The sequence below is a fragment of the Oncorhynchus gorbuscha genome, unplaced genomic scaffold, assembly GCF_021184085.1.
Source record: "Oncorhynchus gorbuscha isolate QuinsamMale2020 ecotype Even-year unplaced genomic scaffold, OgorEven_v1.0 Un_scaffold_13:::fragment_2:::debris, whole genome shotgun sequence".
NCBI classification, from domain to species: domain Eukaryota; kingdom Metazoa; phylum Chordata; class Actinopteri; order Salmoniformes; family Salmonidae; genus Oncorhynchus; species Oncorhynchus gorbuscha.
In genome coordinates, this window is record NW_025744598.1 from 12,051 (window position 1) to 24,100 (window position 12,050).

Genomic DNA, 12,050 nt, shown 5'->3' on the forward strand with positions numbered 1-12,050 from the left:
TGTTTCCCTGCTCCGCATCGCAACCATCTCCCTCCTCTGGCTTTGAGACTGAGCCCATGCAGCTGGGAGGGATTCGCATCTCGAATAAGGAGAGGGAACGGAGGATCACCAACCGCCTGTGCCTCTATTGCGGAGTTGCTGGACATTTTGTTAATTCATGTCCAGTAAGAGGCCAGAGCCCATCAGTAAGCGGAGGGCTACTGGTGAGCGCTACTACTCAGGTCCCTTCATCTAGATCTTGTACTACTATGTCGGTCCATCTACGCTGGACCGGTTCGGGTGCTACATGCAGTGCTTTGATTGACTCTGGGGCTGAGGGTTGTTTCATGGACGAAGCATGGGCTCGGAAACATAACATTCCTTTCAGACCGTTAGACAGGCCTACGCCCATGTTTGCCTTAGATGGTAGTCATCTTCCCAGTATCAAATTTGAGACACTACCTTTAACTCTCACAGTATCTGGTAACCACAGTGAGACTATTTCTTTTTGATTTTCCGTTCACCGTTTACACCTGTTGTTTTGGGTCACCCCTGGCTTGTATGTCATAATCCTTCTATTAATTGGTCTAGTAATTCTATCCTATCCTGGAACGTTTCTTGTCATGTGAAGTGTTTAATGTCTGCCATCCCTCCCATTTCTTCTGTCCCTACTTCTCAGGAGGAACCTGGCGATTTGACAGGAGTGCCGGAGGAATATCATGATCTGCGCACGGTCTTCAGTCGGTCCCGAGCCAACTCCCTTCCTCCTCACCGGTCGTATGATTGTAGTATTGATCTCCTTCCGGGGACCACTCCTCCTCGAGGTAGACTATACTCTCTGTCGGCTCCCGAACGTAAGGCTCTCGAGGATTATTTGTCTGTGTCTCTTGACGCCGGTACCATAGTGCCTTCTTCTTCTCCGGCCGGGGCGGGGTTCTTTTTGTTAAAAAGAAGGACGGTACTCTGCGCCCCTGCGTGGATTATCGAGGGCTGAATGACATAACGGTTAAGAATCGTTATCCGCTTCCCCTTATGTCATCAGCCTTCGAGATTCTGCAGGGAGCCAGGTGCTTTACTAAGTTGGACCTTCGTAACGCTTACCATCTCGTGCGCATCAGAGAGGGGGACGAGTGGAAAACGGCGTTTAACACTCCGTTAGGGCATTTTGAGTACCGGGTTCTGCCGTTCGGTCTCGCCAATGCGCCAGCTGTTTTTCAGGCATTAGTTAATGATGTTCTGAGAGACATGCTGAACATTTTTGTTTTTGTCTATCTTGACGATATCCTGATTTTTTCTCCGTCACTCGAGATTCATGTTCAGCACGTTCGACGTGTTCTACAGCGCCTTTTAGAGAATTGTCTCTACGTAAAGGCTGAGAAGTGCTCTTTTCATGTCTCCTCCGTTACTTTTCTCGGTTCCGTTATTTCCGCTGAAGGCATTCAGATGGATTCCGCTAAGGTCCAAGCTGTCAGTGATTGGCCCGTTCCAAGGTCACGTGTCGAGTTGCAGCGCTTTTTAGGTTTCGCTAATTTCTATCGGCGTTTCATTCGTAATTTCGGTCAAGTTGCTGCCCCTCTCACAGCTCTTACTTCTGTCAAGACGTGTTTTAAGTGGTCCGGTTCCGCCCAGGGAGCTTTTGATCTTCTAAAAGAACGTTTTACGTCCGCTCCTATCCTCGTTACTCCTGACGTCACTAGACAATTCATTGTCGAGGTTGACGCTTCAGAGGTAGGCGTGGGAGCCATCCTATCCCAGCGCTTCCAGTCTGACGATAAGGTTCATCCTTGCGCTTATTTTTCTCATCGCCTATCGCCATCTGAGCGCAACTATGATGTGGGTAACCGTGAACTGCTCGCCATCCGCTTAGCCCTAGGCGAATGGCGACAGTGGTTGGAGGGGGCGACCGTGCCTTTGTCGTTTGGACAGACCATAAGAACCTTGAGTACATCCGTTCTGCCAAACGACTTAATGCCCGTCAAGCTCGTTGGGCGTTGTTTTTCGCTCGTTTCGAGTTTGTGATTTCTTACCGTCCGGGTAGCAAGAACACCAAGCCTGATGCCTTATCCCGTCTGTTTAGTTCTTCTGTGGCTTCTACTGATCCCGAGGGATTCTTCCTTATGGGCGTGTTGTCGGGTTAACAGTCTGGGGAATTGAAAGACAGGTTAAGCAAGCACTCACGCACACTGCGTCGCCGCGCTTGTCCTAGTAACCTCCTTTTTCGTTCCTGTTTCCACTCGTCTGGCTGTTCTTCAGTGGGCTCACTCTGCCAAGTTAGCTGGTCATCCCGGTGTTCGAGGCACTCTTGCGTCTATTCGCCAGCGCTTTTGGTGGCCGACTCAGGAGCGTGACACGCGCCGTTTCGTGGCTGCTTGTTCGGACTGCGCGCAGACTAAGTCGGGTAACTCTCCTCCTGCCGGTCGTCTCAGACCGCTCCCCATTCCTTCTCGACCATGGTCTCACATTGCCTTAGACTTCATTACCGGTCTGCCTTTGTCTGCGGGGAAGACTGTGATTCTGACGGTTGTCGATAGGTTCTCTAAGGCGGCACATTTCATTCCCCTCGCTAAACTTCCTTCCGCTAAGGAGACGGCACAAATCATTATTGAGAATGTATTCAGAATTCATGGCCTCCCGTTAGACGCCGTTTCAGACAGAGGCCCGCAATTCACGTCACAGTTTTGGAGGGAGTTCTGTCGTTTGATTGGTGCGTCCGTCAGTCTCTCTTCCGGGTTTCATCCCCAGTCTAACGGTCAAGCAGAGAGGGCCAATCAGACGATTGGTCGCATACTACGCAGCCTTTCTTTCAGAAACCCTGCGTCTTGGGCAGAACAGCTCCCTGGGCAGAATACGCTCACAATTCGCTTCCTTCGTCTGCTACCGGGTTATCTCCGTTTCAGAGTAGTCTGGGTTACCAGCCTCCTCTGTTCTCATCCCAGCTTGCCGAGTCCAGCGTTCCTCCGCTCAAGCGTTTGTCCAACGTTGTGAGCGCACCTGGAGGAGGGTGAGGTCTGCACTTTGCCGTTACAGGGCACAGACGGTGAGAGCCGCCAATAAACGCAGGATTAAGAGTCCAAGGTATTGTTGCGGCCAGAGAGTGTGGCTTTCCACTCGCAACCTTCCTCTTACGACAGCTTCTCGTAAGTTGACTCCGATTGGTCCGTTCCGTGTCTCCCAGGTCGTCAATCCTGTCGCTGTGCGACTGCTTCTTCCGCGACATCTTCGTCGCGTCCATCCTGTCTTCCATGTCTCCTGTGTTAAGCCCTTTCTTCGCACCCCGTTCTTCCCTCCCCCTCCCGTCCTTGTCGAGAGCGCACCTATTTACAAGGTACATAAGATTATGGACATGCGTTCTCGGGGACGGGGTCACCAATACCTAGTGGATTGGGAGGGTTACGGTCCTGAGGAGAGGAGTTGGGTTCCATCTCGGGACGTGCTGGACCGTTCGCTCATCGATGATTTCCTCCGTTGCCGCCAGGATTCCTCCTCGAGTGCGCCAGGAGGCGCTCGGTGAGTGGGGGGTACTGTCATGTTTGTCATTTATTGTCATGTCTTGTCCCTGTGCTCCCCATGCTATTCGTTTCCTCTGCTGGTCTTGTTTGGTTCTATCCCTCTCTCTCCCCTCCCTCTCTCACTCTCTCGCTCTCTCTTCTCTCTGTCGTTCCGTTCCTGCTCCCAGCTGTTCCTATTCCCCTAATCATCATTTAGTCTTCCCACACCTGTTCCCGATCCTTTCCCCTGATTAGAGTCCCTATTTATTCCTTTGTGATCCGTTCCTGTTCCGTCGGTTCCTTGTATTGTATTCACCATGCTGTGATTGCGTTTCGCCCTGTCCTGTCGTGTTTTTGCCGTGATTGTGTATCACCCTGTCCTGTCGTGTTTTGTGCCTTCATCAGATGCTGCGTGTGAGCAGGTGTCTCAGTCGACTACGGCCTGCGCCTACCCGGAGCGACCTGCAGTCTGTGGCCGCTTCTCCAGTTGTTTCCCCTCTACGAGTCTAGAGGATTTTTGTTATTCCGTTTTGGACTTTAATAAACTCTGTTTCTGTTAAGTCGCGTTTGGGTCCTCTTTCACCTGCATGACAAATTTATGCAATGTTTTCCATTGTTAGCCGGCTACGTTTTCCACTTTAATTAACTAGGTTTGTTTTCATTTAAAAGTTTGAATTCGCTCGTCAGAAAAGTCTGTATAGCCTTCTCTCGCTAGAATGAATAATATGCATCTTCTAGTGATCTATTGATAGGACAGGTGCCTGTCAGTCACAAAGCGATGACAGGGAAACACTGCTGGTTTGTCAGTCTGCTGGCTGTCCTGCCTCTCGGTACCTGTGTGATTTTTGTGCATTGTGGTTGGCTACAGTCACATTTTATTTTACATAAGAATAGAATATGTTTCTAAACAATTCTACATTAATGTGGATGCTACCATGATTACGGATATTCCTGCATGAACCGTGAATAATGATGAGTGAGAAAGTTACGGACTCACAAATATCATACCCCCAAGACATGCTAACCTCACCCCATAACAATAACAGGTGGGCATTTTTGGGGGTATGATATTTATGCCTCTGTAACTTTCTCACCCATCATTGTTCACTATTCATTCAGCAAACATCATTTTATGACTCAAATAATTTCTATGCCTTTAGTCTTCCATGTGGACCAATTTATTGGTGAATTCTGAAAAACTATCCAAGGATTGTTCTATAAGGTTGTGTTTTTATGGAGTGATATTGGTTCTTCTAGAATACACTTCATTTTCTTCCATATTGCTCTTAACTATGAAGTTGTTAACATTCTTAGCTTTATTCTTGGAAAATAGACATGTAAAAACATTCTGGGGATGAACATGCGCATCTTGAATATGTGTACCCATTGTTCCTCTTTAATACATTTAACTATATGCCTTGTGTAGCTAGTTGATATCAGTTCCAAGTCTGGAAGGTTAAAACCACCCTCAGACTTAGGAAGATGTAAAACTTTCATTTTTATTCAATTAATTTTATTAGCCCATTTAATGTCTTATGACCAATATTTTTTAAAGAATGTCTTTGATGGGGTAATTGGTATTACTGAAAATATACGCAAAATCTTTGTGAGCCATGTCATTCTAAAGAGGTTTATTCAGCATGTAAGATTTCTGGGAAGATTATTATATTTAAATTAGATATGCTTTCATATTGTTGAGTAATGGAATAAAGTTATCTTTATATATTTGTTGTTTGTAACTCATTAAGCATCCTAAGTATTTAATATTTTGTGGTCCACAAATGATTACTGTAGATAATGAGTTGTTCTTTTTCTTTGGCCTTTTAAAATTATTTTTTTCACTTTAATTGTACAGTGGGGCAAAAAAGTATTTAGTCAGCCACCAATTGTGCAAGTTCTCCCACTTAAAAAGATGAGAGAGGCCTGTAAAGTTTAATCATAGGTACACTTCAATTATGACAGACAAAATTAGAAAATAAGTATTTGGTCACCTACAAACAAGCAAGATTTCTGGCTCTCACAGACCTTCTTTAAGAGGCTACTCTGTCCTCCACTCATTACCTGTATTAATGGCACCTGTTTGAACTTCTTATCAGTATAATAGACACCTGTCCACAATCTCAAACAGTCACACTCCAAACTCCACTATGGCCAAGACCAAAGAGCTGTCAAAGGACACCAGAAACAAAATTGTAGACCTGCACCAGACTGGGAAGACTGAATCTGCAATAGCTAAGCAGCTTGGTTTGAAGAAATCAACTGTGGGAGCAATTATTAGGAAATGGAAGACATACAAGACCACTGATAATCTCCATCGATCTGGGGCTCCATTCAAGATCTCACCCTGTGGGGTCAAAATGATCACAAGAACGGTGAGCAAAAATCCCAGAACCACACAGGGAGACCTAGTGAATGACCTGCCGAGAGCTGGGACCAAAGTAACAAAGCCTACCATCAGCAACACACTACGCCGCCATGGACTCAAATCCTGCAGTGCCAGACATGTCCCCCTGCTTAAGCCAGTACATGTCCAGGCCCGTCTGAAGTTTGCATTTGGATGATCCAGAAGAAGATTGGGAGAATGTCATATGGTCAGAAGAAACCAAAATATAACTTTTTGATAAAAACTCAACTCGTCGTGTTTGGAGGACAAAGAATGCTGAGTTGCATCCAAAGAACACCATACCTACTGTGAAGCATGGGGGTGGAAACATGATGCTTTGGGGCTGTTTTTCTGCAACGGGACCAGGAAGACTGATCCGTGTAAAGGAAAGAATGAATGGGGCCATGTATCGTGAGATTTTGAGTGAAAACCTCCTTCCATCAGCAAGGGCATTTGAAGATGAAACGTGGCTGGGTCTTTCAGCATGACAATGATCCCAAACACACCGCCCGGGCAACGAAGGAGTGGCTTCGTAAGAAGCATTTCAAGGTCCTGGAGTGGCCTAGCCGGTCTCCAGATCTCAACCCCATAGAAAGTCTTTGGCGGGAGTTGAAAGTCTGTGTTGCCCAGCAACAGCCCCAAAACATCACTGCTCTAGAGGAGATCTGCATGGAGGAATGGGCCAAAATACCAGCAACAGTGTGTGAAAACCTCGTGAAGACTTACAGAAAACTTTTGACCTCTGTCATTGCCAAGAAAGGGTATATAACAAAGTATTGAGATAAACTTTTATTATTGACAATATACTTATTTTCCACCATAATTTGCAAATAAATTCATTACAAATCCTACAAAGTTTTTCTCATTTTGTCTGACATAGTTGAAGTGTACCTATGATGAAAATTACAGGCCTCTGTCATCTTTTTAAGTGGGAGACCTTGCACACTTGGTGGCTTACTAAATACGTTTTTGCGCCACTGTATATCCTTAGATTTGAAGTATTCTGCTAATATTTTTAGCAAAGGGGGCATTAAGATTTCAATATTGGTCTGGTATATCAGGCGATCATCTGCAAAAAATGTAGTTTATATTCTTGTTTACCAATACTGATACCAGTTACGTTTCGGCCATGTTTATTTATTTCTGCAAGCGGTTCAAGAGCTCGTGCAAACAGGAGGGGAGAGAGGGGACATCCCTGTCTTGTGCTACTTTCTAAAACAATTTAATCAGATAATGTTTATTTGTGTATATTTTTGTGCTGTAAATTCTAAACCTATATGAAAATACCCCAAAAATTAAAGCTGACAGTCTGCACTTTAAACTCATAGTCATTGTATCATTTCCAATCCAAAGTGTTAAACTACAGAGCCAAAACAACCAAATATTTTATTTTTGGACCTCACTATATCTCAGTGGGTTTCAAATGGCCTGTTATAGAAAGTGAACGGGCTCAGATGACAGTTGAAATGGAAAATCTAAAAAGAGAGAGATATTATTCAAGAAGAGAGAGAGATGAGGAGAGAAATGAGAGACATGCTGCAAAGGAGAACTGGACAAAAGAGCGACTGTCTTCCAATGCTGGGAAAGGGAATGACAAGGCATGCAAAGTTATGACTGTGCTCAGTTGGACAGTGTTTTTGTGTCTGCATTAATATATTGTATAGTTTATCAAGTCACCACACAAGGACATCAAATGCATGAGCAACTCCTCTGCCTGTGAAGTTACACCAGAATCCAACCTTAGCCCTGCTGTGCCAAATCCCGAACCTGGGAAAAACAACTATAAAGGACATGTTTTCCAGATTGCTGATTTTGATGTATGCCATCTTACATCCATTGTTGGCTATTTAGCCATTTGCATTGAACATTCCAAAAAGCTAAAAGCCAGATAAGTTCAAGGTAAAACCATAACATGTTCAAAGCTGGATCATTTTCACATTTATTTAAAAAATGCCTTTTAACATGGACTTTCCATGTCCCAATTTCCTTTTCCACAGGGCAAAATAATTTTCAAACTACAAGAAATGGACAACAGTTAAATATTTCATAGTTTGCAGTCCTGTTGGCAGCATCACATTCCTGACAAAAGGTTGTGGTGGAAGAGCATCTGATGTAAAGATTGTCAGAGAGTCTGGCTTCATATAACCACTGTACCACCATCCTGGGAACCAGGTAATGTAGACAATGATTTAATCGATCTTCACACTCTCCTAATTTCAATAGCAATTACTTTAGGCCATGGTCACATACTGCACAGCATTAAGCAAGATGAAAAGGACATGATGAACTATCATTACAGTTAAACTAAATATTTGGGTTGTATTCTACTCATTCATTAGTTTCAGATCTGGGTTTTAACATTAAAGATGACTTTGCCCTGATTGGTGCCAATCTACTCACCCCAGCGTTAACCCTTGGAAGGAAACATCTTCCAGGGAGAGATTTTGAAGAATCCATAGTCAAATCCAAAGTTCAGATTCATATTGGCAAGTATATTTCTCACATGTTTTGATAAAAAACAATAACATTCAGAAATAAATATATTTCCAAGAATGTGTACATTGAATAACCTGGATTAAATTTGTGAACAAAAAGGAAATAAAATGACTAAAGTGGAACCAAAGATCAGATTAGCTCAGCCACATAATGTACACATAACTGTAAAGCCGTAGCCCCATAGTGTTGCTATCCTCTATGGCAGATAGCGCCACATCATGTTTGCCTCAGTGTCTTAAGGGAAACTGTTTGGGTAGAACGACAGCTGACGCTCAGTCCCTGTACATTGTTTCTCGTAATGCAATACATCATATTAAAGATAAGCATCTGTGCAACACAATATGAATCCAATAAATTAGTCACAAACCAGTATACCGGTATTATACACTGCTGAGCATGTCAACATTTATTTCATGAACCAAAATAATATTCTAAAAATATTAATGTGCATTTGGTTACAGAGTGTGTGATTTACATCTTGAAGGGGGGTTTCCATATTCTTGATGCGCCACTTCCACTTCAGTTTGTGAAGTCTCTGCGGGCCAAAATGGAAAACAGGGAGGTGGCCACAATTTATAAAATGTTGCATATGTGTGCAGCTTTGGTAAGTACACTGAGTATACCAAACATTAGGAACACTATCCTAAAATCAATTTGCACCTGACATTTGCCCTCAGAACTGTCTCAATTCGTCAGGGCATGGGCTCTACAAGGTGTCGAAAGCGTTGCACAGGGATTTTGGGCCATTTTAACTCCAATGCTCCCCAAAATTGTGTCAAGTTAGTTGGATGTCCTTTGGCTGGTGAACCATTCTTGATACAGACGGGAAACTGTTGAGCGTGACAAACTCAGCAGCGTTGCAGTTCTTGAAACAAACAGATGCACCTGGCACCTATTATCATACCCCATTCAAAGACACTTAGATCTTTTGTCATGCCCATTCACCCTCTTGAATGGCACACAAAAACAATCCATGTCTCAATTGCCTCAAGGCAATTCAATCTACACTGATTGAATTTGATTTAACAAGTGACATTAATAAGGGATCATAGCTTTCACCTGGGTTCACCTGGTCTGGCTATGTCATGGTAAGTTCTTAGTGTTTTGTATACTCAGTGTATGTCAGCAAGTGTGGTGTTCAACAATAACAGATTGGGGGATGGGTAGTGTCCAGCCTCCTAATTCAAGAGCTCAATTGAAAGTAAAACCAGAAGTTGAAAATCAAAGGAGTATAACTGGTCAATCTAGTCAATTAACATAAATCAGCTGTTATGATTGACGTAATGCATGTACCAGCATCTCCCTCATCTACCTGCAAATCAAAATGTATTTGTCACATGTGCCGAAAACAACATGTGTACTGTAGACCTTACAGTGAAATGCTTACTTACAAACCCTTAAAACCTGTTTGGGCTTGGCATCCCACTAGTGGGACAACTTCCGGTGAAACTGGAGGGCGCGCAATTCAAATAAATAATCATAAAAATGATGGATATTAAACATTTAGGTACATGCAAGGGTCTTCACAGGTGCAGCTGCAGATGTTGGTCTGTCATGCAGGCTATGCTGATTATCACCTGGACCCCCCAGCAAAGCGTCATCTTCCATCTTCCGAGATGAGGATTTAATCAAAAAGGCTTTGGATACCATCAACAGATTCTGTCAATACACATTTACCCTCGGCTGGTGGGAACTACAGAATAAATCGAAAATGTATTAGTCAGTTAAAAGATGATTTTAAGTTTTTATGGAATATTTTGTCCGAATCACATGACAGTTAACATAATAACTGATGTCACAATTTGTCTTGCTTCCTCAGGAGATTGAAACAGAGTCTACAAACAGTGCAGGGTGGAGAGCAGTGCAGTGCCCTCAAAGCTCATCACGGAGGACCCTGGGACTAAACACCTCCCTCTGAAACTGGAACCTGGACTTCCTGACGTGTCGCCCCCAGGTGGTAAGGGTTGGTAACAACACTGCCACGCTAACAACACTGCCACGCTGATCCTCAACACAGGGGCCACTCAGGGGGGCATGCTCAGTCCCCTCCTGTACTCCCTGTTCATTCATGACTGCATGGCCAGGTATGACTCCAACACCATCATTAAGTTTGCCTATGACACAACAGTGGTAGGCCTGATCAATGACAACGATGAGACAACCTATAGGGAGGAGGTCAGAGACCTGGTTGTGTGGTGCCAGGAAAACAATCTCTTCCACTACGTGATCAAGACAAAGGAGATGATTGTGGACTACAGGAAAATAAGTATGGAGCATGCCCCCATTCTCATTGATGGGGCTGTAGTGGAGCATGTTGCGAGCTTCAAGTTCCTTGGTGTCCACATCATCAACAAACTATCATGGTTCAAACACACCAAGACAGTCATGAAGAGGGCACGACAATGGCTATACCCCCTCCGGAGACTGAAAAGATTTGGCATGGGTCCTCACATCCTCAAAAAGTTATACAGTTGCACCATCAAGAGCATCCTGAATGGTTGCGTCAATGCCTGGTATGGCAACTGCTCGGCTTCCGACTGCAAGGCACTTACAGAGGATAGTGCGAACAGCCCAGTAAATCACTGGGGCCAAGCTTCCTGCCATCCAGGACCTCTATACCAGGCAGCTCCAGCCATGCTAGTCATAGACTGTTCTCTCTGCTACCGCACGACAAGCGGTACTGGAGTGCCAAGGGAAGGTCCAAAATATTTCTTAACAGCTTCTACCCCCAAGCCATCAGACTCCTGTACAGCTATTCAAATGGCTACCCAGACTATTTGCATTGCCGCCCCCACCCCACTCCCTCTCTTTTATACTGCTGTTACTCTCTGTTTAAAGGGACTCCTTTTTCACAGCGCTGACATATGTATCCATCACAAGAAATGCCAATATATGGCATGTCTTTAAAATTTGAAAGCCTGCCTTTTCCACTTTCAAGTCAATGTGTGTATTCGACAAGTTTTCAGACCCCTTGACTTTTTCACATTTGTGATTTCAGTCTTATGTGGCATTTTTTTCCATTTTTTTTTTACACTGGATAAAAGTAGAGACAAAGCTACAACATGGTATATCATACACAACATTTTTGAGGAACAATGGGAAAGTAATTCTGCTTTGAAAGTTGATTTTGAGGAAAGGGCCTTTGAATGTTTTGGTACCTACTGGAGAGCACTCCTTTGTCTAAACCCATTCAACATCGTTCACACACTCTTAAGCCAACCCCACCCATCTCTTGAAGGATTCACATGAGGTCATATGCTAAACAGTGAGGAATGTAGTAAAGATTAAGACTAAAAGTGGTAGTAGCCTACAATAAGGAAAAATTCCAGGTAAACTGAAAGTGTCCAGATAAAGATATTTTAGAAATAATAGATTACACTTACCCAGACACTCTTGTCTAAATTGATGGGTCATGTGAAAGAAATGCTATAACCCCCAGCCACATCCAGTGGTGGAGAAAGTACTAAATGGTCATACTTGAGTAAAAGTATAAATCATTTGCAATTCCTTATATTAAACCAGGTGGCACAATTTTTTCTCTTTATTTTTATTGACTGATAGCCAGGGGCACACTCCAACACAGACATAATTTACAAATGAAGCATTTGTGTTTAGTGAGTCTGCCAGATCAGATGCAGTAGGGGTTCTCTTGATAAAAGTGTGTGAATTGGACAATTATCCTGTCAAAATGTAGTTTTGGTGTC